This window comes from Lepidochelys kempii, chromosome 10 (assembly GCF_965140265.1).
Source record: "Lepidochelys kempii isolate rLepKem1 chromosome 10, rLepKem1.hap2, whole genome shotgun sequence".
NCBI lineage: Eukaryota > Metazoa > Chordata > Testudines > Cheloniidae > Lepidochelys > Lepidochelys kempii.
Window position 1 is genome coordinate 39,218,354 of NC_133265.1, and position 25,416 is coordinate 39,243,769.

Consider the following 25,416-nt stretch of genomic DNA (forward strand, 5'->3'; position numbering starts at 1 on the left):
GTGTCCAAGCTCATAGCTTTTGCCAGAACTGTGACTAGAACCAGATCTCTTCAGTCTCAGGCTGCTGCCTTAATCACAAAAGCAAACCAATGTCCTCTCTTGCAGAGAGTAGACCCAAACTGCCTTTTGAGACTGCTTAAGGCCAATCAGCCAGAAGGGGTCACTGTGGAGCAACGCAAGGCTGATCCTTGGATGAACTTCAGCTATTTTTCTTCTCAGTTCAGTCGGCTCTGAAAAGAAAGACAGAGGGTTTGGTTTTGCTCCTTGGCCTGCCCCATGAGTTGCTGAGTATTGCCTGAAGTGACATATGTGGGTGCTCAGCACCTCTCGAGCTGAACCAATAGTCACACGCCTGCAGCCAGATCAACGTTGGTGCAGCTGCACAAGTAGCAGAGAACAGAGGCCGGGACTTCACATCAACCATGCTGATTGGCAAGACATGGTGCTGTCTTTGGGCCATCAGAACTGCCCTACAGCCACCGTTAAGAATGATTTGCCCTTGCCATCCCATGTGGTTTCTTCGCCATCTCCCCAGCCTCGGGGTTTAACCTAGGACAGTGGTTTCCTTTGTGGGATTGTCAGTGAAGTGAGCAGTTTGCAGCAATGATGCAGGGAGCATAAACAAGAGGCAAATCTACGCTCTACCAGGTGAGTAAAGCCTGAGTCGGGAAGCAGCAAAGTGGTGCTTCTGTAGTGCTGCTGCTTCATTGTGGTTCAGACTCTGGACATTGAGGACTGTGTCTGTGTTTCAGGGCTGCATGCTATTTTCCCCTGGGGTGCTCCTCTGGAAATCCGTTGCACCTCCCCTATTGTATTTCCCTTTGAGGAAGATTTAGATCAGACCCTTTAACCAGATCACTGCTGAGCAGAGAAAGACACGTTCTTTCCTGCCACAGGCTCTGTGTGTTACCAGGACAGTGTCCCTACCCCAGCCCCAAAACTGGCATGCCAGGACCAGGAACTGAGTTTGGCTCTCCCACTTTGCTGCTGAAGTATGACCACTAGGCTGACCATGTGTCTCTGTGTGCCTGTGGGCTGAATCCTGCAGACACTGACTTGCGTGCATAGCCTAACATGTGGGAGTTGGCGCTACATGCAGGAGGAAAGGTTTGCAGGATTGGGATCTGCTTTCCTTATGGGTCTATGTTAACGTGTTTGTGTTTGGGTGTTCCTGTACATTTGTGTATGTACAAAAAGCGCTGGTTCTGAATGGTGCAGAAATCTGGCAGGAGCAGCTGTTCCCAGGAGACTGCAGCCAAGATGATAGAAATCTCTGCAGGTGAGTTAACCTAGTGAGCTCTCCATCAGACAAGAGGCTGGAAACTGCCAACACCAGTTGCTTTTATTATGATTAGTGTAGTGTAGCACCTATAGGCCCCAACCAAGATCAGGACTCCACTGTACAGGCACTGTACAGACACACCTAGTAAGAGAGAGTCCCTGCCCCAAACAACTGACAGCCTAAATAGAAAAAACAGACAAAGTGTGGGAGGGGAAATTGAGGCACAAGCAGGTGAAATGACTTGCCCAAGGTCACCAGCAAGTCAGTGGCACATCTGAATTACTCTGCAGCTTGTGGGAGTTCATGGCTACCATCCTGAACTTTGCTTCATCCTCAGGCCTGAAACCTGAACCCCAGGTAGCCTGATCCTTATCCGAACAGCAACTCCAAAGCTCCTCTTCAGTGGGTGAAGGGGCATTTGTCTGCCTGTATCATAAACCTTGTTTGCCTCAGTTGTGGTGTCGTGCGTGCTTCTGTGTATGGGTGTGGTCTCTGAGCCAGTACCCCCAGTCGGTGAACACTGGCATAATCCCATTGGCTTCAATGGAGAGACTTCAGTTTACACTACCTCAGGATCTGGCCCATTTATTTCAATGTAGCTACGCTGATTTACACCAGCTGAGGATCTGGCCTCCTCTCTGGATTTGCCCAGGCAATTGTGTTTGTATGATCTGAATGTGGAACTCATTCATGATGCAGGGACAGAACACGAACAATCAGCAAAATGGGCCGAATGCATCCTGACCCTAGTGTATCTGGGATGAGCTTGGCCCACTGTGACCACACTTCCAGCTGGAGCAGAATCTGTGGAGCCCTGGGAGCTTGCCATGCCTATCTCTAGGGAGCCTCCCAAGCCTGCAAGGGCCCTTGCAGTGGAAAGTATGGTACCAGGGAAACCAGATCATCTTCAAGTAAAGCACAGTAGGGAGAGAGGGGGACAGAAGCAGGAAATGGAGAGGCTGTGGGGACTCTATAGACAGAGAGAGCAAGGGGGGGGGGGAGGTTGTGTGTGTGTGTGTGTGTGAGAGAGAGAGAGAGAGAGAGAAAGGGATGTTTCTATTTTAAGACCTGTGGCCTGTTCTCCACCCCTCCCCCACACAACACATTACATGCTTGCCAGATTGAGAAACCTGACCTGCCTTTTAAATAATCAAGAAGGGAGCAAGGCAGCCAGGACTCTGCAGGGCTGGGGAAGGTGGGTGAGGCAGGTTTCAGTGGCAGTTGGGGTAGGGAACCTTTAACGAGTGTGTCTGGCTTGAGAGAAAGGGGGGGTTGCCCCCATGCTTGCTGACTGTTCCCTTCCCTTTAGTAGGGACACTAGTTGAGTTGAGTGGCACATGTGCCCAAGGAAACTGGTGGGGTGAGGGAGTGGGCATGCTCCATTTGTTAAGGGACAGCTAGTGGGGTTCAGAGCTCCAGCTCTGGCCTTGCTAACTCTCTGAGTCTGGGGAAGTTTGCTGTCCCTTGGGCAACAGATCAGGAGAGATGTCCATGCAGGCCCCCAGCCTATGGGCACAGACGACCACTGGAGCATGTGGGAGTGAGGGCATTTGCTTCCTTTCCCAGTGCCCGGGGTAGGAATTCAGCTGGTTCCCCCATCTCCCTGACTTCAAAGCTCATCCGTAGCTGGACCCGGATGGCCCGGAAAGCTAGCTAGCAGGTGTGTTAGCCTGATGTTCATACCCACTGGCGGCGTGGCAGGAATGTGGATCAAGGGTGAAAGGCACAGCTGAGCATGTCATGCCAATGACAACCCAGAAGGACTCATCAGGAGCAGCAATATTTCATACATTTCATGTGAGTCACAACAGCTCAGCTACTTGCCACTAACCCCGCTGTGTACGGGAGCTCATGACAAGCTTCCTGTTTCATTACCCAGGGAAGGGTTACATTGGTGCCCCAAAAGGAGAGAGGGGAGCACCACGTGCTTTGTGTCCAAAACCAAATATTCACAGTTAAAATATCTATCACATTTCTATTCTGCCTATCACCTTAGTATTCTCCTATCTAGCTGTTTTGTCTTTTTGCAAATGCAAGTCCATATGATTGACCTCAAGAGGGCAATAAGGAAAGTGGGGGGAAGCCAATAAAAATCCTAATCCTGGATGTTTCCCACAGTGAATGGTTGTAATCTCTGAGTATCCTAGCCAGGAGTTGGGGAGACTAGCCAGCCTGCAGTCATGCATTAATGATAATAATGGCTGTGTCTCTTTAACTGGGTTTGGTCTACGACAGTGTGTGTGTGTGTGTGTGCGCACGCATGCCAGCGTGTGCGTGTGAGACAGCTTGCATCTTTCAGATCGTGCTCTCTGGATACCAGCTCCGGGTTTGCTGGGGAGGAGGGGAAGTGTATTTCAGTCCCCTGAGATTGCTGTCTGTCTTGCTTGCTTTTTTTTTTTTGGTGGGACAAATTCTCTCCCACCCTTATTTTGCAAAACATCAGAGTCGTGGATTTTTCTCTGAAAGACTTGATCTAACGACGCAGTGTGGGAGAATCTAGCTCCCTGGTCCTGTGTCTGACCGCGGCTGGGGGCTGGTGTAAATCAGAGTGGGTGATTTGTTCTGTTTCTTCTCCTGATGCTGTTCTGTACATGAAAGGAGGAGCAGCTCCCGAGGAGGCATGGCATGAGCTGGAAGCAGTCGCTGGAGGTAAGGGCTGTATCTTGCTGCAGATCCTTTGACTCACAAAGCCCCCTATGTCAGTTTGTATTGATGTCCCTAGGAAAACATCCCACCCAGAGGGATGCGGCTCAGTGCTACAATGAGAACCAGGGAAGGTACAAGGACTGTAATTATAGCCCTCCTTGATGATCATTGCATCATAGAGCTTGGGTTATATAATGGCAGGCAAGCATCACCTTTCTAGTAGAACTAGGCTCCATTCATTTCCATCCAATACAATGCTCTTTGCTCTGCCCCGTGCTGCTTCTTTGACTGGCTGGGAGAAATGCTTTGGTGTCAGCCTCTTTTTTTCTCTGCATTGAATAGAAATGGTGGAAGCTGAATTCCCAGATGCCAGTGGTGTGTGGTTGATTTATTTATTTATTTATTTGCTCCATAGACCTGAGGCCGATGCTGTGATTCCTGTGATTGCCAATGTGCTGAATGCTTTGCTTTTTCAGCCCCCTGAAAGCATTTGGGTTAGCATCCTTTGGGGTAGAGTAGCTAGCTGGGCCAGTGGCTCAGAGCATGCTAGTGGGAGACCCAGTGTTCCCAGCTGAGGGGATTTCCCTTGCTCCCCAGCCTTGTTCAGGATCATTGTTCATTGTGCTGTTCCCTTCGGCTATGCTCTGGCTCTGAGTTGATGTGGCAATCGCTCAAGCCAGTGAACCAGAGAGAGTGGCGGAGAATCAACCTCCTGGCTGGCTGTTATGGACCCCACTACCTCACTGTTCTCTCTGGTCTCAGGGAGGAGGAGCTGGAGGTGTGATGGCCAAAGATAAATCTGGGCCCAGAGGAAAGGCTGGGGCATTGCTGCAGGCTTTAGGCTGGAGGCTGGCTGACTTGTGTGACTCCTGTTGGTGGAGTGGGCTGTCAGGCCATAGAAATCTTGGGAAGTCTGTGTCTGTGCAGCTGGTCCACTGAAGCACTAGAAAGTTTTGTTTGTGGGGAGGGGGCTCTGGAACAAACTCTGCGGAGGACTGTAAGAGCAGAAAGATTGCTCAGGGACTCAGCCCCCAGCCTAGCTGTAGCACACTGAGTCAGAGGCTTGCCAACTGGCAGCATGGGAAGATGGAACCTTTTCCTCCTCTACTGGCAGCTGCATCAGGAGCTGTTGTGCCACTGGCCTGGCATAACTTTTCACATTGAAATGGTGGCAGAGAGAGAGAGAGAGAGAGAGAGACATAAGAACAGCCATATTGGATCAGACCAAAGGTCCATCTAGCCCAATATCCTGTCTTCCGAAAGTGGCCAATGCCAGGTGATTCAGAGGGAATGAACAGAACAGGTAATCATCAAGTGATCCATCCTCTGTCGTCCATTCCCAGTATCTGGCCAGGGACACCAAGAGAGGCCAGGGACACCATCCTGGCTCATAGCCATTGATGGACCTATCCTCCATGAATTTATCTGGTTCTTTTTTTAATCCTGTTTTAGTCTTAGCCTTCACAAAATCCTCTGGTAAAGAGTTCCACAGGTTGACCTTCATCCCCATGGCTCAAAGCCTGAGCCAGCCTTTCTTGCTAATTCATCTCTGGACCCTTCCTGTGAGTGCAGCTGGTTACTGCAGATTCATCCCATTCAAAGTGCTGGTGTTAATCCCCACAGGGGGTCCCAGTGGCTTGGCCTTCCCACCCAGCTCCCCCATCCTCCCCCCTGTTGGAGAGCACATTGCTTTAGATGCACAATTGCAGATTAGCTGTAGGATAACTCCGCTCTCAGTAACATCTGGGCGAGCCCAGTCAAACCCATGTAGTTGTAATGGGTGTAACTAAGAACAGGCCACTGTGTATGGAGGGGTGTAGTGCGGGGAGCAGAGGTGATTGATAAAGCAGCGGCCTTTTCTGTAACCATCCTAATTCCATAGATCCAGGGCTGCTTGCATTCAGTTTCCGCGTCTGCTGTATCTCTTTGCTTGAAGCCATCATCCAGGAGGGTGACATCAGGGGCCCTTTCTTTTGCTCCTGACCTAAAGGGAAATCCACCTTCTGGGAGCTCAGGGCAAATGCTGAATAGAGCAGGAGCAGCTGAGGCGTGGAAGGGAAGGCAGGGGGAAGGTAAAAGAGAGGGAAAGACAGAGGGAGGGTGACAGGAAGAGAGAGAGAGAGAATTCTGCTTTCTGGGATGATGTTCACATTCTGCTCTCTGGGGACCTTCTGGTATGGGAAGGTCCCCAGCTGCCCTGGGTCCATGGTGTTTTCAGCCCTGTCATGCCCAGCTCTGCTGTCCCCACTGGAGCCCAGCCCTGGACAGCAAAGATGCAAACCCATTGAAAGGGTCAAGGCTGGAGAAGGAGGCAGGAGACCTGCAGGCACATTGGAAGTGATGTCAGCAGGATGATGGGCAGTGTCAGCAGTGCCATTATAGGGGCATAGGAAAGTCCCTAAGGAAAATCAAACAGGGTATGCTGGGAGGTCAGGCAAAACAGCAACATTCTGTTAGGCCCAGGACTGGCTTGTGGGGTTGGGCGTGTCTGTCTCAAGCAGGAGCACCAAGACATTTATTCTTCAGTTTGTGCCTTTGATTCCCCTACTCCCTGTATATACATGATGTAATTGCAAGTTACTCCACTTGGCTCTGAGGCTAGAGGCAGGAACATTTGGATGTGTTGGGCTTGTCTTCACTGCAACTTGAGTTATAACTCAAGTGTTGCCCCTACCTCCAGTCCTGTCCACACACTAAACCCCTTCACTCAAGTGTGATGATGGCTGGCCCATTGGGGGATGTAGCTAAAGCTCATCAGCAGCTAACACGACCACTTTGCAATGTGGCTGCAGGCTAGCGCCACTTGAGTGACCTCCAGTGCCTTCCCACCAGCTCCGGGTTTGCTGCTCCCCTCCATGTGCCCAAAGTGGACACGATTCCACAGAGCAAAGAACTAGGAGGCATGCCCCTGAAGTCTTAGCACCACACATGTGTGAGTGCAGGGCCAGGGTGGAGAGTTCCACTTCTCTCCCATAGCTGGCTATGCTTGGAGAAGTAGAAAGAGCCAGGGTTGGGGCAGTGGACTGAGAATAGTGCTGGGGGCCAAGAATTCCTGAGTTTGAGTTCCAGGCCAGCCAATTATTTGGTGTGGGACATCGGGCAAGTCACTTCATAATAATAATAATACCCTGCCCATCTCTAGTGTCTTCCCCCAGAGGATCTCAGAGCACTTTACAAGCAGCAGCGAATCTACCTTCCTGTGATGCTGGTGAGTGCCACTGAGAAGGGAGGTGACTTGGCCCAGGCCACCAACGACAGAGTCAGGAACTCAGATCCCCAGATCATTTCTTCTGCGCTTTAGCAGATTCCGCACTGCGGAATTGGGGTGACGCTAGCTCCTTTCTGCCATGGGTGAGGATCAATCAGTTCATGCTTGTATAACCTGAGAGCCAAGTACTATTATTAATTGGCTCTAATTGTTATCAGCAACATCCTGGGTCATCATCCCCCCACCCCCACCATAGGCGCACAGCTGTGCAACTTTCTGGTGAAATGTGTATGCAGGTGACTTAGTGTCTCCCAGACACACACACACACACCATCCACACCCCCAGCCCCCGGGGGCACAGTTCATCTACCCAGCAAGGAGTGGAGTGAGCCTGAGGGCTTCTCAAATCAACAGGCAGCTCCAGCAGAGACATCCCAGGGGCACTCAAACACCCACATTCTCTGTTGCACTTGGAGCCTGCCAATGCAAAGCCAGTGATGTTGGGGACCTGCTGCACTCAGAGAGGGTGGCGTTGAGAGGTGGAGCCTGCTGGACCCCAGTGCTGGCATCCAAATCCCAGGGATGTTTTCCCCTGCTGTGTAGATTCTGGGTTATGAATCCTGGTATTCTAATCCTCACCTTTTGCGGGCCCTGCGCTAGCAGATCCCATGCTTTCAATCTCTACACTGGTGATTTGCATTGTGCTCAAGGCTGGGCAGTTGAGGTTGGGCTGTTGAGTTGCCCAGGGCTTACATGCAGGAACGAGGTGGTGTGTTGGAGAGGATGAGGCAGTATTCCTTTTGGAACCCATGTAGACTCTGCCAAGGCACTGCTGGGGCAGGAGGAAATCTTAGGAGCTGCAGCAGGGCACTTTCTGCTAGTGGTAGCAGACACTGACTGGAGGCTGCTTTGAGAAATCAGCTGATGCTCTTGTCATAGCTCAGGCTGCTGGCATTCTAGCTGCTACTGCAAGGCAATGGTGCTGCGGTGGGGAAGCTCTCGCTACATCCCAGGACAGGACACTGCTGTGTGGAATCTCCTGCTGCTGGCTTCCCAGCTGGGCAAACAACGAGCTCTGCTATGTGACACTCGGAAGGACTAGCCAAGCTCCCATTCTCGGACTGTTGGTGTAAATCTTTGCTCACTGTCAAGGAGGGTGAGGGACGTTGCTTTATAGTGGGTGGGAATTTTGTTAGCATCCATTTTTCATTATTTTCCTTCTCAGCTGTCCTCTGACAGCTGGTTCCTTGTTAGTTTGATTGGGCCTAAATTTACCCCAACAGTAACTGAAGTCAGAGGAGTTACACCAGGGATGAATTTGGCCTCCTATCTCGAGATCATCTGTGCTTCAGCATCTTGGCCCTCTCGTCTCTGACTATAATCCCTGCCGTCTGACTGAGTCGTGGGAAACAATGCATCTTAGTGGGCTTCTGTGCCAGGAGAAGGAAAGGGTGTGTGTGAGGGACGGGATGGACAGGCTGATTCTGCACGGTGATGGTAAATATGGGGCTAGAAGGGCCAGTCCTTCTGTGAGACAGAGAGCTGATGTTCACACAGGGGGAAGCAAGCCCTCGGTGCCTCAATTTCCCCATCAGTAGAATTGGGACAATAATATTTATCTAGCTCCACAGGGGTTCTGGAACAGGTAACAAATTAATCTTGGCAAAGTACTGCCATCACACCTAGAGGGTCCCATCCACCAGTGACCTGCTGACACATCTGCAATAGAAGTGCATTTTCCTACACTACTCTGAAATGTGTCACCTGTCTGAAATCACTCACTGCAGACTATCTAGAAATGTCAGCAGTATGACAGCTGTGCTCTCCCTGTTATATTTTATGAACACTGCTGACTTGCTAGAGTACCTGTGGGTGGGCCCCAGCCTGCTGACTTCAGTGCTGGAATCGGTAGCACTGCTGGACTTCTGAATGACTCCAGTGAAGAGGTAAACTAGCTTTTTCTCTGGAGATCAGAGAAACAGCAGATTGGAACTGTTTGAGATATTTGAAGTGGAGGTATGAGAAGGACACAGTTCAGAAATGCTGGTAGCATTCTGTCCTTTCCACCCCCACTTGGGGGAGAGTGACCATTTTGGGAGCTTGAAATTGGATTTAATTTCCAAATGCAGGGCCAGAACCCCAGCTGCTGTAAATCAGTGTAGCTCCATTGACTTCACACACACTGACTTCAGTGGAGCTACTCCTCTTTACATCAGCTGAGGATCTGGCCTAGAATGTTGTTTCGTCTGTCAAATACAAACACGTGGATTCATTGCAGGTTTTCTCATGAGTTCAGGGCTCCTGGAACTGCTCTCTCTCTCCCTCTCTGTAGTAGGAAAAAAGCATTGGCTTTGATTTAAAAAGGCCAGGGAAGAAGGATGATTTTGTGGGGACAGGAGTCATTAATTCTATTCCTGGTTCTGGTATGGATTCCCTGCTTGGTCACTTAATTGATTTGTGCCTTGGTTTTCCCATCTGTAGTATGGGAATAATCCTGCTTCCCCATCTCACAAGAGTGTTGCATATCTTTGTTGATTAGTGCCTGGAAAAGTGTGTCGAGCTCCACTAGAGGCAGGTGCTGTGTATGTGCAAAGTATTATTATAAAAGGCACATATAAATTATTGCACGGAATCCACAAGGAGACAGAGAGGTAGGTTATACTTTGGTCCAATCAACCTTGTCAGTGTCCCTTTAAGACGTCTGATAGACTAACAAGCCATTTGCTTACCTTGTCCAAAGAAGTAATAGTAGAGGAAAAGGCTGGTGCTGCAGCACCTAGAGGAATGTCTGAGGAGGAGAAAGCCATGGGCATGTGAGTCCACAAGGTATGAGGCAGTGGAGAATCAGGCTATGAAGAAGCAGCGATTCCTATTAATTTCTGGAAGTTTTATTTACCTCTCTGTGGTTTGGATATTTTGCTGAGCTGAACCAAATCAAGCCACATGGAGAAGCATATTGCAAGTCTTCAAAGAGAGAGCAGGCAGCCACAAGCAGACTCCGTCCTTTGATCAGAAGACCAGCTTGCTCCTGCCTATGGTAATGGACCTTTTTGGTTCTAGTGCTGGCTGTGGATTTATTTATTCCTCCCCCACCCCCCCAGTGGGAGAAGAAATTGTCTGGTCTCCATGGGAAGTGAATGCAGCAGCCCCTGTTCTGCAAGTAGGCTCCAAGGAACTGGGAAATGTAGAATGTGCTATTTCCAAGGTGCCAGGCAGTTCCTCAGTGATGGGCACAGTAGAAAATGGACTGGTTGGTTGGAAGGTAGGTAGGTAGGTAGACAGGAAGCAACTGAGAAGAGGGCTGGATCTGTATGTAGTGCTGTCTGGCTAGGTTAGACTGTCAGTCTGATCAGTTAGCAGTGGGGTGACTCTTTGCAGGTTCTCCTAAAGCCTTTTTAATCATGTGACTTTTATGGCTGTCTGTGAGGAGGGCCAGAAGCAAAGAAGTACTCATTCATGTAAATAATGACAGGGACAGAGAATTTTCCCCAACCCCCATGTGTGCATGCACCTTCCTCCCACACACAGTGCCCATACCCGCTGCATACATATGTATATATATACACATCCATCCCTACACCTTATGCATGCATCCACCTGCATGCAAACACATAGAAACCACACCCCATCCCATCTCGCTCCTCCCCATGTACACACACCTTCCATGGTGCAGAAACCCTTCCACAGTCTGTGCATACACCTCCACACACATAGACATGCCACCCCATACCTCTGTGTGTGTGTGTGTGTGTGTATATACACACACACACACACACTAGAGATGGAGCATACCGGCTGAGTTCAGATCTGGATCTCCATTTACATAGTGGTTAGGGGTCTGAGTTCACTGACAGACAGACTGAAAACCAGGCAGGCAGATCAGGAGAGAGAATGAAGGACCAAGTGAACTACGCACAGGGAGGCAAGTGGAGTGAGGGTGGAGATGGGATAAGAGGATTTTTGGGGCTAATTTCAGACCCTGTGGGAGTGGGTATGACTCCATTGAAGTCAGTATCATTCCACACACAGACACCAGGTCTACATTAGAGGTAGCGGCATTGTTCACTGCAAGTACATTATCTGTCAAACATCACCTTTTTTTCCCCTGGGTCTTTGCAAATCATCACCCAGATTTTGTTCTTCATTCTTCAATAGCATTTGATGACCAGTTTGATGGATGATTTCTGAGCCTACAAAACTGTTTGCTACTCTCATTGTGCTGTTAGGTCATGTGGTATCACCTCTGCTACCCGACTGGACATGTGGAATCTTTTTAAATAGGAGAGTGAAGGATATGAATGATGACTAATGGATAGCGATTAACTAATAACTCTTGTTTGCTCATGTATACCCCTGACCCATGTGAATCCCTTTGCTCATATGAGCCATCCCTCAAGAGGCAAGCTAGCCAGAATCCAGCTGGGCAGATCTACATGAACTTGACTAGTGTTTCTGCAGCACCCCACCAGCAATGGCCAGCCTGATCTAATTGCTGGAAATTTCTCTCTTGATGCTCTGTCCTTTCATAACAACCCCTATGGAAAGGGCTCCCAGGGCAGACCTGGGAAGCTGAGTTTTGACTTTACCACTGGGCTGCAGATTAAACCCTTGCTAGTTCCTGGTGTTGCCAGTCCCTCCTGGAGCCCTGGGGATTTCCAGAGGATTCTCCTCCACCATGGAGGAGTACATTAGCTGTTCTCCAGAAGGGAAGAGGATGGACTGAGAAGATCTGGGTGGCAGTCAGGTGAAACTATAAAAAAAATCATCCCCATAAGTACAGATGGGGGAGAAGAAAGGGACAGTTGAATGAATGGACCACTGGGCTTCTTCCTGGAGAGAAGGGGACTGTTTGGAATTACCGCCACTGGAGCACATGGGAATCATCTGCCTGTGCCAAATTCTTTGCTGGTGCAAATGGGTGAAGTTCCAGAGCTATGGATGTTTACACCAGCGGAGAATTTACCCCTCCTCTGATTCAAACCAATAGGCAAAACCCTTGCTAGGTGGGTTTTTTAAACTGGAAAGAGAAGGTACTAGGGAAAGTCTTGAAAGGGGTATTACACCAGTCATGGGAACAGAAAGGATGGGACAAAATGGTTTATGGGCAGAAGGTAAAGGGAAGGAACTGGACAATCAATGTAGTCTAGCTCTTGAAGGTAGGATATCACATGATCAGAAGTTTCCTCATCGCAACGCAGGAATCATGGCAAACTTGCAGGGTGAGCTAGAGGGTTTTAGTTAATATGGAAGATCACAGCCTGAATGCAAGTGTGACTGGCTGGCTGGCTGAGTGGTTACAGAGGCAGGGCTGGCTGGTTAATGTGGATGGATATAATGATAGTGCATTTACAGATCCAAAGGATCCGAGAGTGAGAGACACTATACATGAAGCTCATTTCTTCCACCAGCAACGTGCGGCCCATCTGCAATGAAGCACAACTGTTTAACAGCACATGGCAATCCTGTACAACAGTTTAGGACAGGAAGTGAAGTGGGGTTCCTTATTGAGTTGAAACTAAAGAGGGAGATTTTGTAGCTTGGACCTCAGTTTTCTATGCAAAGGACTGTACTGCTGTCAGCACAGTGCCCCAGCATCATGCTGGCATCACCCTTGTTATGCCTATTTTACTGATAGGTAAACAGAGGCACTAAGTTGGTAAATGACTTGTGCTGGGTCACCCAGTGAGTCAGTTACTTACAGCCTAGGATTTCTGAGTCCCACTTCCTTGATCTAACTACTAGACCATGCTACCTCACACTGTAAGCTTAAGACAGACAACAGGGTAAGACTGTGGGGAACAAGAAAAAAGGATTATCTTTTTAAAAGACTCCCCTCAAATGAGCCATTTGATCCAATTTGTCTGTGCATTGGGCGAGTGATTTGTGCATAAGGGTGGAGGAGGAATTGCCTTATTTCCAAGGCACGGATTGAGTTTGGAAGATTTGATTTTCTGGTCAGCCAAATTTCTGTAACTAGTTGTATGAGCTACCAGACATTTTCTGGCCACCACGCTTTGTCTGGGAATTGTCTACTTTTTAATATCCAGCACTCTGAGTCTTGTCAGCTGCCTCTACTACAGTTGCTACAGGGAACTACAGGCCAGTCAGCCTCACCTCAGTCCCTGGAAAAATCATGGAGCAGGTCCTCAAAGAATCAATCCTGAAGCACTTGCATGAGAGGAAAGTGATCAGGAACAGCCAGCATGGATTCACCAAGGGAAGGTCATGCCTGACTAATCTAATCGCCTTTTATGATGAGATTACTGGTTCTGTGGATGAAGGGAAAGCAGTGGATGTATTGTTTCTTGACTTTAGCAAAGCTTTTGACACGGTCTCCCATAGTATTCTTGTCAGCAAGTTAAGGAAGTATGGGCTGGATGAATGCACTATAAGGTGGGTAGAAAGCTGGCTAAATTGTCGGGCTCAACGGGTAGTGATCAATGGCTCCATGTCTAGTTGGCAGCCGGTATCAAGTGGAGTGCCCCAAGGGTCGGTCCTGGGGCCGGTTTTATTCAATATCTTCATAAATGATCTGGAGGATGGTGTGGATTGCACTCTCAGCAAATTTGCGGATGATACTAAACTGGGAGGAGTGGTAGATACGCTGGAGGGGAGGGATAGGATACAGAAGGACCTAGACCAATTGGAAGATTGGGCCAAAAGGAATCTGATGAGGTTCAATAAGGATAAGTGCAGGGTCCTGCACTTAGGACGGAAGAACCCAATGCACAGCTACAGACTAGGGACCGAATGGCTAGGCAGCAGTTCTGCAGAAAAGGACCTAGGGGTGACAGTGGACGAGAAGCTGGATATGAGTCAGCAGTGTGCCCTTGTTGCCAAGAAGGCCAATGGCATTTTGGGATGTATAAGTAGGGGCATAGCGAGCAGATCGAGGGACGTGATCGTTCCCCTCTATTCGACATTGGTGAGGCCTCATCTGGAGTACTGTGTCCAGTTTTGGGCCCCACACTTCAAGAAGGATGTGGATAAATTGGAGAGAGTCCAGCGAAGGGCAACAAAAATGATTAGGGGACTGGAACACATGAGTTATGAGGAGAGGCTGAGGGAGCTGGGATTGTTTAGCCTGCAGAAGAGAAGAATGAGGGGGGATTTGATAGCTGCTTTCAACTACCTGAAAGGGGGTTCCAAAGAGGATGGCTCTAGACTGTTCTCAATGGTAGCAGATGACAGAACGAGGAGTAATGGTCTCAAGTTGCAGTGGGGGAGGTTTAGATTGGATATTAGGAAAAACTTTTTCACTAAGAGGGTGGTGAAACACTGGAATGCGTTACCTAGGGAGGTGGTAGAATCTCCTTCCTTAGAGGTTTTTAAGGTCAGGCTTGACAAAGCCCTGGCTGGGATGATTTAACTGGGAATTGGTCCTGCTTTGAGCAGGGGGTTGGACTAGATGACCTTCTGGGGTCCCTTCCAACCCTGATATTCTATGATTCTATGCTGTGCCGTTCCCATGGTGGTCTGCAGGGTGCGAAGTACAATGCAGGCTAAATCATCCCCAGTGCAACAATCGGCATGAATCTAGAGCTCTCCAGGCAGCTGGTTAGCAGATGGCTTTACAGCAGTGGATGCTGAGCCCCAGTACCAGAATAGAGACCCCTGAACTCATAGGACGTTCCACTCTGGATTTGGCAGTTTGCTATTATTTGTACAATAGAACCAGCCTAGACCTTTGTATCCAGAATGCTCTGGAACGCTGGGAAGAAGGATCAGATTCAGACCTGATTCTGGTTTCAAACTTGGCATCTCAGCTCCACCTTCCCCTGAAAATATTGGGTATGTTAAACACTTGGGCCCAGATCCTCAGCTGGGGTAAAATCAGTACAGTGGCACTAAAGTCAATGGAACTATGTGATTAGCACCAGCAGAGGAGCTAGCCCTTTGCAAGTCTTTGATATTGTGATTCTTACTACGTTTTTGACAGGGTTATTATGCTAGTGGGTGGGGGAGAAATTGTACACATGATGTGCCTTGATTTTAGGAAGGTTTGACAGAGTCCCACATGGCATTCTCATAAACAAACTAGGGAAATGTGGGCTAGATTAAATTACTGTAAGGTGGGTGCACAACTAGTTGGAAGACCATACTCAAACAGTAATTATCAATGGTTTGCTCTCAAACTGGGGGGGTGTATCTAGTGGGGTCCCACACAGGTCAGTCCTGGATCTGGTACTATTCAATATTTTCATAAATGACTTGGATAATGAAGTGGAGAGTATGCTTATAAAATTTCCAGATGACACCAGGCTGGGAGAGGTTGCAAGCACTTTGGAGGACAGGATTAGAATTCAAAATGACACTTGAAGAATTGGCCTGAAATCAACAAGATGAAATTCAGTAAAGACAAGTGCAAAGTACTGTACTTCGGATGGAAAAATCAAATGCACAAATACAAAAATGGGGAATAACTGGCTAGGTGATAGTACTTCCGAAAAGGGTTTGGGAGTTATAGTGGATCACAAATTGAATATGTGTCAACAGTGTGATGCAGTTATGAAAAAGGCTAATATTCTGAGGGGTATTAACAAGAGTGTCGTATGCAAATCACAGAAGATAATTGTTCTGCTCTATTCAGTCCTAGTGAGACCTCAGTTGGAATAATGTGTCCAGTTTTTGGTACTGTATTTTAGGAAAGATGTGAACAGATTGGAAAGAGAGTCCAGAGGCGAGCAACAAAAATGATAAAAGCTTTAGAAAACGTGGTCTATGAGGAAAGGTTAACAAAACTGGGCATATTTAGTCTTGAGAAAAGACGACTGAGGTGGGACCTGATAACAGTTTTCAGATATGTTCAGGGCTGTTATAAAGAGGACTTTGTGACCTGTTGTTCTTCTTGGCCACTGGAGGTAGGACAAGAAGTAATCAGCTTAATCTGTAGCAAGGGAGATTTAGGTTAGATATTAGGAAAATATTTCTAACTCTAAGGGTAGTTAAGCTCTGGACTAGGCTTCCAAGGGAGGTTGTGGAATCCCAATCATTAGAAGTATTTAAGAACAGGCTGGTTAAACAGCTGTCAGGGATGGTCCAGTTTACTTGGTCTTGCCTCAGCTCAGAACCTGGACTAGACGACCTCTCAAGGTCTCTTCCAACCCTACATTTCTATGATCTTTCTGTCCTGTACACTAGATTTACATCCATGTTGCCCACTGACTTCAGTAGAGTCACTGCTGATATACATGGCTATAAGTCAGATCAGAAAGAAACGCAAGCTTTCTGCTGAGCTAGTTTAAACAGATCCTGTACAATCCATACAAACACATGTCCACCAATCAGGCTGTCTGTTATGGGTAGCAGATTGTGAGAATACTACTCGAATACCTAAAAACATGACATGTTAAATGACGTCTTCATTCGTATTTAAGGAGAGGAATGATTGCCATCTCTGGATGTGCATCTCTTTGCAGGTAAGCTAGTTAACAAGAGGGGGTCATGATATAGTCTGTCAGGAATTCTGTTTTTGTTCTGTGTTTGTACAGCACCTAACACAAAAACAAAGAGGAATCCGGTGGCACCTTAAAGACTAACCGATTTATTTGAGCATAAGCTTTCATGGGTAAAAAATCCACTTCTTCAGATGCATGGAGTGAAAATTACAGATACAGGCATAAATATATATTGGCACATGAAGAGAAGGGAGTTACCTTACAAGTAAAGAACCAATGCTGAAGGCCAATTTAGTCAGGGTGGATGTTGTCCACTCCCAATAATTGATGAGGAGGTGTCAATACTAAGAGAGGGAAAATTGCTCTTGTAGTGAGCCAGCCACTCCCAGTCCCTATTCAAGCCCAAATTGATGGTGCTAAGTTGGCAAATGAATTGTAGCTCAGCAGTTTCTCTATGAAGTCTGTTTTTGAAGGGGCTTTTTTTGTTGAAGAATGGCTACTTTTATATCTGTTACTGAGTGTCCAGGGAGATTTAAGTGTTCTCCTCCTGGCATTTGTATGTTACCATTCCTGATGTCTGATTTGTGTCCATTTATCCTTTTTATGTAGAGACTGTCCACTTTGGCCAATGTACATGGCAGAGGGGCATTGCTGGCACATGATGGCATATATCACATTGGTAGATGTGCAGGTGAATGAGCCTCTGATGGTGTGGCTGATGCGGTTGGGTCCTATGATGGTGTCGCTAGAGTAGATATGGGGACAGAGAAGGCAACGGGGTTTGTTGCAAGGATAGGTTCCTGGGTTAGTGTTTCTGTGGTGTGGTGCGGTGTGTTGTTGCTGGTGAGTATTTGCTTCAGGTTTGGGGGCTGTCTGTAAGCGAGGATTGGCGTGCCTCCCAAGGCCTGTGAGAGTGGGGGATCATTTTCCAGGATAGGTTGTAGATCGTTGGTGATGAACTGGAGAGGTTTTAGCTGGGGGCTGTACATGACGGCCAGTGGTGTTCTGTTAATTTCCTTTTTGGGCCTGTCCTGTAGTAAGTGACTTCTGGGTACCCATCTTGCTCTGTCAATCTGTTTCCTCTCTTCCCCAGGTGGATATTGTAGTTTTAAGAATGCTTGATAGAGATCTTGTAGGTGTTAGTCTCTGCCTGAGGGATTGGAGCAAATGTGGTTGTATCTCAAGGCTTGGCTATAGACAATGGATTGTGTGATGTGTCCTGGATGGAAGCTGGAGGCATGTAGGTAAGTGTAGCGGTCAGTAGGTTTCCAGTATAGGGTAGTGTTTATGTGACCATCACTTATTTGCACTGTAATGTCCAGGAAGTGGATCTCTTGTGTGGACTGGTCCAGGCTGCAGTTGATGATGGGGTGGAAATTGTTGAAATCCAGGTGGAATTTTTCAAAGGCCTCCTTGCTGTTGGTCCATATGATGATGTCATCAATGTAACGTACGTAGAGAAGGGGCGCTAGGGAACGTGAGTTGAGGAAGAGTTGTTCTAAGTCAGCCATAAAAATGTTGGCATACTGTGGGGCTATGCGGGTACCCATAGCAGTGCCGCTGACTTGAAGGTATAAGTTGCCCCCAAATCTGAAATGGTTGTGGGTGAGGACAAAGTCACAAAGCTCAGCCACCAGGTGTGCCATGGCCTCATCAGGGATACTGTTCCTGACAGCTTGTAGTCCATCCTCATGTGGAATATTAGTGTAAAGAGCTTCTACATCCATGGTGGTCAGGATGATGTTTTCAGGAAGATCATCAATGCATTGTAGTTTCCTCAGGAAGTCGGTGGTGTCTCGAAGATAGCTAGGAGTGCTGGTAGCGTAGGATCTGAGGAGAGAGTCCAAATAGCCAGATAATCCTGCTACAAGAGTGCCAATGCCTGAGATGATGGAGTGTCCAGGATTTCCAGGTTCCTGGATCTTGGATAGCAGATAGAATACCCCTGGTCCGGGCTCTAGGGATGTGTCTGTGTAGATTTGTTCCTGTGCTATAGCAGGGAGTTTCTTGAGCAGGTGGTGTAGTTTCTTTTGGTACTCCCCAGTGGGATTGGAGGATACTGGCCTGTAGAATGTGGTGTTGGAGAGTTGTCTGGCAGCCTCCTGTTCATAATCTCACGTGTTCATGATGACTACAGCACCTCCTTTGTCAGCCCTTTTGATTATAAGGTCAGAGTTGTTTCTGAGGTTGTGGATGGTGTTGCATTCTGTAAAGCTGAGGTTATGGGGAAGCACTCTATGTAGAAGTCCAGTCTGTCTTTTTGACCGTCAGGAGGAGTCCACGCAGAATTCTTCTTCTTGTAGTGTTGGTAGGAGGGTTCCTGTAGGTCAGTGCTTTGTTCAGTGGTGTGTTGAAAATATTCCTTGAGTCTCCAGTCAAAAGGTCTGACAAAGGAGGTGCTGTAGTCATCATGAACAGGTTGGATTATGAATAGGAGGCTGCCAGACAACTCTCCAACACCACAGTCTATAGGCCACTATCCTCTGATCCCACTGAGGAGTACTAAAAGAAACTACACCATCTGCTCAAGAAACTCCCTGCTACAGCACAGGAACAAATCTACACAGACAAATCTACCCCTAGAGCCCTGACCAGGGGTATTCTATCTGCTACCCAAGATCCATAAACCTGGGAAATCCTGGATACCCCATCATCTCAGGCATTGGCACTCTTACAGCAGGATTATCTGGCTATTTGGACTCTCTCGTCAGACCCTACGCTATCAGCACTCCTAGTTATCTTCAAGACACCACTCACTTCTTGCGGAAACTACAATGCATTGATGATCTTCCTGAAAACATCATCCTGGTCACCATGGATGTAGAATATTCCACATGAGGATCGACTACAAGCTGTCAGGAGCTGTACCCCTGATGAGGCCACTGCACACCTGGTGGCTGAGCTTTGTGATTTTGTCCTCACCCACAACCATTTCAGATTTGGGGACAACTTATACCTTCAAGTCAGCGGCACTGCTATGGGTATCCGCATGGCCCCACAGTATGCCTACAAGATCTCTATCAAGCATTCTTAAAACTACAATACCCACCTGGGGAACTGAGAAAAGAGATTGACAGAGTGAAATGGGTACCCAGTAGTCACGTACTACAGGGCAGCCCAAAGAAGGAAAATAACAGAACACCACTAGCCATCACGTACGGCCCCCAGCTAAAACCTCTCCAGCACATCACCAACGATCTACAAATGATCTCTCACTCTCACAGGCCTTGGGAGGCAGGCCAATCCTTGCTTATAGACAGCCCCCCAGTCTGAAGCAAATACTCACCAGCAACTACACACTACACCACAGAAACACTAACCCAGGAACCAGTCCCTGTAACAAACGCCGTTGCCTTCTCTGTCCCCATATCTACTCTAGCGACACCATCATAGGACCTAACCACATCAGCCACACCATCAGAGGCTCATTCACCTGCACATCTACCAATGTGGTACATGCCATCATGTGCCAGCAATGCCCCTCTGCCATGTACATTGGCCAAACCGGACAGTCTCTACGTAAAAGGATAAATGGACACAAATCAGACATCAGGAATGATATCATACAAAAACCAGTAAGAGAACACTTCAGTCTCCCTGGACACTCAATAATGGATTTAAAAGTAACCATTCTTCAATGAAAAAACCCCTTCAAAAACAGACTTCAAAGAGAAACTGCAGTGCTACAATTCATTTGCAAACTTAGCACCATCAATTTGGGCTTGAATAAGGACTGGGCGTGGCTGGCTCACTACAAGAGCAATTTTCCCTTTCTTGGTATTGACACCGCCTCATCAATTATTGGGAGGGAACAACATCCACCCTGATTAAATTGGCCTTCAACATTTGGTTCTCCACTTGTAAGGTAACTCTCTTCTCTTGATGTGCCAATATATATTTATGCCTGTATCTGTAATTTTCACTCCATGCATCTGAAGAAGTGGGTTTTTTACCCACGAAAGCTTACGCTCATATAAATCGGTTAGTCTTTAAGGTGCCACTGGACTCTTCGTTGTTTTTGTGAACACAGACTAACACGGCTACCCCTCTGATACTTGGCACCTAGCACAACAGGGTCCTGATCCATGACATGGGCTCCTAACTGTAACACAAATAATAACAGTAATAATATAGTCCTGAGAACATAAATCTGGTTATCAAACCTTAAATAAAGGCTTGCTGTAGTCACAGCATAGCATCAAGAAAACCAGTACAGTACCTGAGACAATGTCTCATCATAGACTTGAAGGCCAGAAGGGACCGTTGTGATCATCTGGTCTGACTTCCTGTATAAAAGCCTGCCCACTCCTGTAATAGACCCCTAATCTCTGCCTGAGTTACTGAAGTCCTCAAATCATAGTTTAAAGACTTCAAGATACAGAGAATCCACCATTTACACTAGTTTAAACCTGCAAGTGACCCATTTCCCATGCTGCAGAAGAAGTGAAAAACTCCCTGGTCTCTGCCAATCTGAAATGGGGAAAAATTCCTTCCCAACTCCACATATGGCAATCAATTGGATCCTGAGCACATGGGCAAGACCCACCAGCCAGATACCTGGGAAAGTGTTTGTACCATTATACAAGGCACTGGTGAGACCTCAGCTGGAATACTGTGTGCAGTTCTGGTCTCCCATGTTTAAGAAAGATGAATTCAAACTGGAACAGGTGCCAAGAAGGGCTTACTAGGGTGATCTGAGGAATGGAAAACCTACCTTATGAGAGGAGAGTCAAGGAGCTTGGCTTGTTTAGCCTAACCAAACCAAGGTTGAAGGCAGATATGATTGCTCTCTATAAATACATCAGAGGGATCAATACGAGAGAGGGAGAGGCGTTATTTAAGTTAAGCACCAATGTGGACATAAGAACAAATGGCTATAAACAGGTCATCAACAAGTTTAGGCTCAAAATTAGGAGAAGGTGTCAAACTCTCCTTGGAAGACTGTTCTAGAATTTCACTCCTCTGATGGTTAATCAAGCTCAATCTTAAAACTCAGCTGCAACTGTTAATAGGAACACTTCCCTGTTTGTGCAGGAAATACCTTGCCTGAGGCATCCTAGGACTGCATTAGCCTTTTTCACAGCCACATTATATTGGTGGGTCATAGTCATCCAGAGCAGTCAGTGCTCTCTATACAGGATATGTAACTCCTACCCCTTGCAAAATGAGCAAGACTGCATGAGGGGCTACCCTACAGAGCAGATAAATACAGTGGGCCAGATCCTCAGCTGGTGTAAATTGGCATTGGAGGCAATGAAGCCAATGCTGAATTACACCAGCTGGAGATCTGGTCTCAAATGCATCTTCTTATGGAAAGCACCAAATGGTACATTGATTGCCAGATTGTTCCTTGGCGAGGTTCAGTCTGAAGTATCTCCTGCAACCCTTTGGATCCATATCCCAGTGAGCTCTGGTGTGAGAATGGGGAAGATCTTAATTCTTCCAACCCACCCTCTGGGAGCATGCGTAAGCAGCTCTGTGGAGTAATTAGGGTCACCTCTGCCGTCATTGGTAACATCATGGGGACTTCCCTTGTCTTAGCTCTGGGTTTCTGAAGTTGACCCTTAAAAATGTCATTTGCCTGACTGTGTTCATTGGGCCAAATCCTTTCTCCTGCTGTGGTGAGGTGGGCAACAGGCAGGGCATGAGTCCAACATACCATTCAAGAGTGTGCAAGGAGGGGGTCCTGCTTCTGGGTCCTCTAGTACAACATAGCCCCATGGAGGCTGTGGCCAGGCTTGTGCCTAGACAGGGTAGTGGAAGGGAGAGCAAAGATGCTCAAGATGTAGTGAAAAAACAGTAATGGCAGCAAGCAGATAGGAAAAATCCTTGATTTAACTTTATGAAATGACAAGGAAACATTAAGGTGGGTGAAAGCAGGGGAACCCCTGGGGGCCAGTGACCACAAGGCATAATGAGAAGTGGGGAAAGAAACCAGTGATGAGCATCCTTTGGAAAGAACTATGGCTGACAGGGTGAGAAAAACAAGAGGAGCTGGTAACCACATGCCTCAGGAGATGATCTATGGAGAGGGGTGGGCTGGGAGGTAGCTCCTCATGTCCAGCACCTCAGCATGCCTGCTGGAGGTAAGTGCCTGAGGAAAGGATGTGAGGAGAGCAGCGGAAAGCAGAGGCGGAGGAGTGAAGTGGATCTCAAGGGAGAAGACAAGTGGAGTGCTATACAGAAACACATGGTAGAGGAGGGGAAAAAACCAAGGGCTGACATGTTTCCTCTGGCACAGCAAGGGGTGGTGTAGACACTGCTCTGCCCAAGGACTAGCCCTGGGGGCATTGTGCCTCCCCTGCTTCCTCCTGACTTAGTTGGGGAAGGCTTAGTAATGTGCTGTGGTTCTATACCAGCAGGAAATTATAACACGCCCATGCACCAGCTGTGTGGCCAGCAAGAGACGGGTGGAGTCAAGGCTCAGTCTATTTCGAGCCCAAAGTGCAGGTCTGGGATCTTGGCTCAGAACTGCCAAGGGGGAGGAGGAGAAACAATAGGTTGATTTAAGGCTGAAACTGGTCCTGGCAAAGAGGAGGATGGTAAAGTAGCTATAGGGGGGACTCAGTCAAGGCTTTGTGGATGTATGTATGGCATGAGGCAACATTCAAATGCTGTCATGCTGAGGTCTGGGAAGTCAGGGTACAATCTGGGTCATAGCAGACATGGAACTAGCCAGCACTAAAAGCACCATGCTCTTGGACCCGTTCCAGAATTCTCTGGGAATTGAGCAAACAAGTAGCTTTAAGACATGGTCTTAAACCTGGGGCTCTCAGAGCTCTGCTCGAGCCATTAGCCAACGTTGTTTTGTTTGGCTCTTTGCAAGCAGCCTGACTGGGCTGGGAGAATGTGGGTTATGTAATACCCTGGCCAAGTGTGTGTTGTTCCCATCTGACTGACAGAGGTGAGCTGCCTGCTACCTCTCTGAGCAAATCAACTTGCTTGTCAACATGCACTGGGGCAACTTCACAGGTGATTTAAAATTGATTTAGATAAACTGGAGCAAGAGGCTATGTGGATGCTTTTATTTTGCTTTAGCCTAAGTCAGTTGGGAACAGGGTCAAGCTAAACTGAGGCAAGCCACGCTTAAACCACAAGAAGTGTCCACACAGGGGTTTGCCCTGGGAGAACAAAATCACTGCAAGTTCGTGCATAGTGAAAGACATAAGCCCTTTAGCTCAGTGTGTTTTGTAGCTAGCTATCTCAGATTCAACCCCTGCTGCTGACACAGCCAGGGAGATGTTACAGATGGGGTCTGTCTCTGAGTCTGGCCTGGGTCTTCCACTACTGTTGTTAGAGTTTTGGATGGATACGTGTATCTGTTGTGGCGCTGGGCATTGAAGCATCTGAAATGTCCCTCCTCTACTTTAGAGGCTGCACTTGTAATGTTGGGAAGCACAAAAATCCCTGGACAGATCCCTTTATGTGGGGCTGGGCAGCAGAAGGGGCAGAGAGACCTTGCAGCCAGTGCTAGTGCAAACCTAGGGCAAGAAGATTATTTTTTATTAGTATCTTTATTTTTTATTGGCCATTTCTTACCACGGGGCTCAATTCCACAGCCAGCAAACCAAGCCCAGTGTGAATGGAGACCACGTCCTGATCTGCTGGCAGAGTCCTTAACTGGCTGCAAGATGATCCCTGGATTTTCAAGTGTGCCTTCTATGATGTGTATATCCTTCTACTTGAAAACCACATTGCTTAAAGATGATGAGCAGGTCTGTCTTTGAGGGTTAAGGCAGAAGAGTTCTGCCTGCCCTGCTTAACTCCACTGCAATTCAATGGATCATCGGTCTCTCGGAGGAACAGACAGAACAAGTTATCAAGGACCAAAGCACTAAGAGTTCTGACTCCCTGCCTGCCCTAGAGTTTCTGATCTGTCTTCCTCTTTTCCTTCCTCACTGGAAGCCTGTGTCTGAGATAACAGATGGCTGATCATTCTGAATGCTGGCACTCATTTCTCATCTTGCTCTCGGGGGACTGGATGGCTCAAGAAATTTTTACTATGGAGCCTTTCACCTCTAGATCACTGGTTTGGAGCCCACTCCAAATGGTAACAACAAGAATCTGGGGAGGGATTCATTGAAAAAAATGTCTGTCCAGTGAATGTTGCATTTTTTCGTGTCTATGAGCAGATCTCAGTTGGCCAAGACATACTGGATACTTGCATTGATTCACAGAGTAACCCTCAATGTGCAGCTCAAATAGAGCAGGACAGACACCTGCAGGCGTGTGCTTGCACTATTCAGCCAAGCCTAGTAGTGAATGTCCCTCATTGTTTAGGAAGTACAGTGTCCTTTGAAGAAAAGACACATGGAAGAATCTGGTCTCTTGAGAGGCTGAAGCATGAGTGGGGTGAGGGTGCTCATGCATCACTCACATATAACCTCCTTCAGGGCCTTGCAGCTCTGTTTCTGCCTGCATCTCAAATCCTGTTTTGCAGGCCGCAACCAAAACACATCAAAGCTGATGGAAAGACTCACCTTGATTTCAATGGGCTTTGGATCAGGCTGTGATAATCGTTCCTCCGCCAGTGCTAGCCTCAATGACCTGCTGTCTCTTTCTGCCACTGCCCTCTCCATAGACATCTCCACGCAGCCCACTCTGCGGAGCCAGCACTCTCCCCACATGCAAATCCCTCCTCAAGTCTCAATTCTTTTGTGATGCCAGCCAGGGTGAAACCCAGGCCACACTGAAATCAGTGGAAGTTTTGCCATTGATTTCAATGGGGCCAGGCTTTCAATTCAGATATGAACCCAGCCAAATGAAACAAATGCCTCCCAGTGATTTTTTTCTCTTCAGCCTTCCCCATGCAGCCCCTGTCATCTCTGCTTCTCGCTCTGAGACAGGCACTTAGCAGATAGTAATAAATAATAAAGAACCCA

General features: G+C 47.7%; 1 protein-coding gene across 3 annotated transcripts in view; it reads left to right on the forward strand.

Annotated features, from left to right (window-relative positions):
* Positions 1-553: 553 nt before the first annotated feature.
* FBXL16 (F-box and leucine rich repeat protein 16) overlaps positions 554-25,416 on the forward strand; it is a 104,368-nt gene continuing 79,505 nt past the window's right edge. For 2 of the 3 annotated variants that reach the window (XM_073363062.1, XM_073363060.1), the window contains exon 1: positions 3,597-3,931. The gene's annotated coding sequence lies outside the window, so the exon portion shown is untranslated. Of the gene's footprint in view, positions 649-3,596; positions 3,932-25,416 lie in introns of those variants that run through there. The other variant, XM_073363061.1, reaches the window with a different exon arrangement.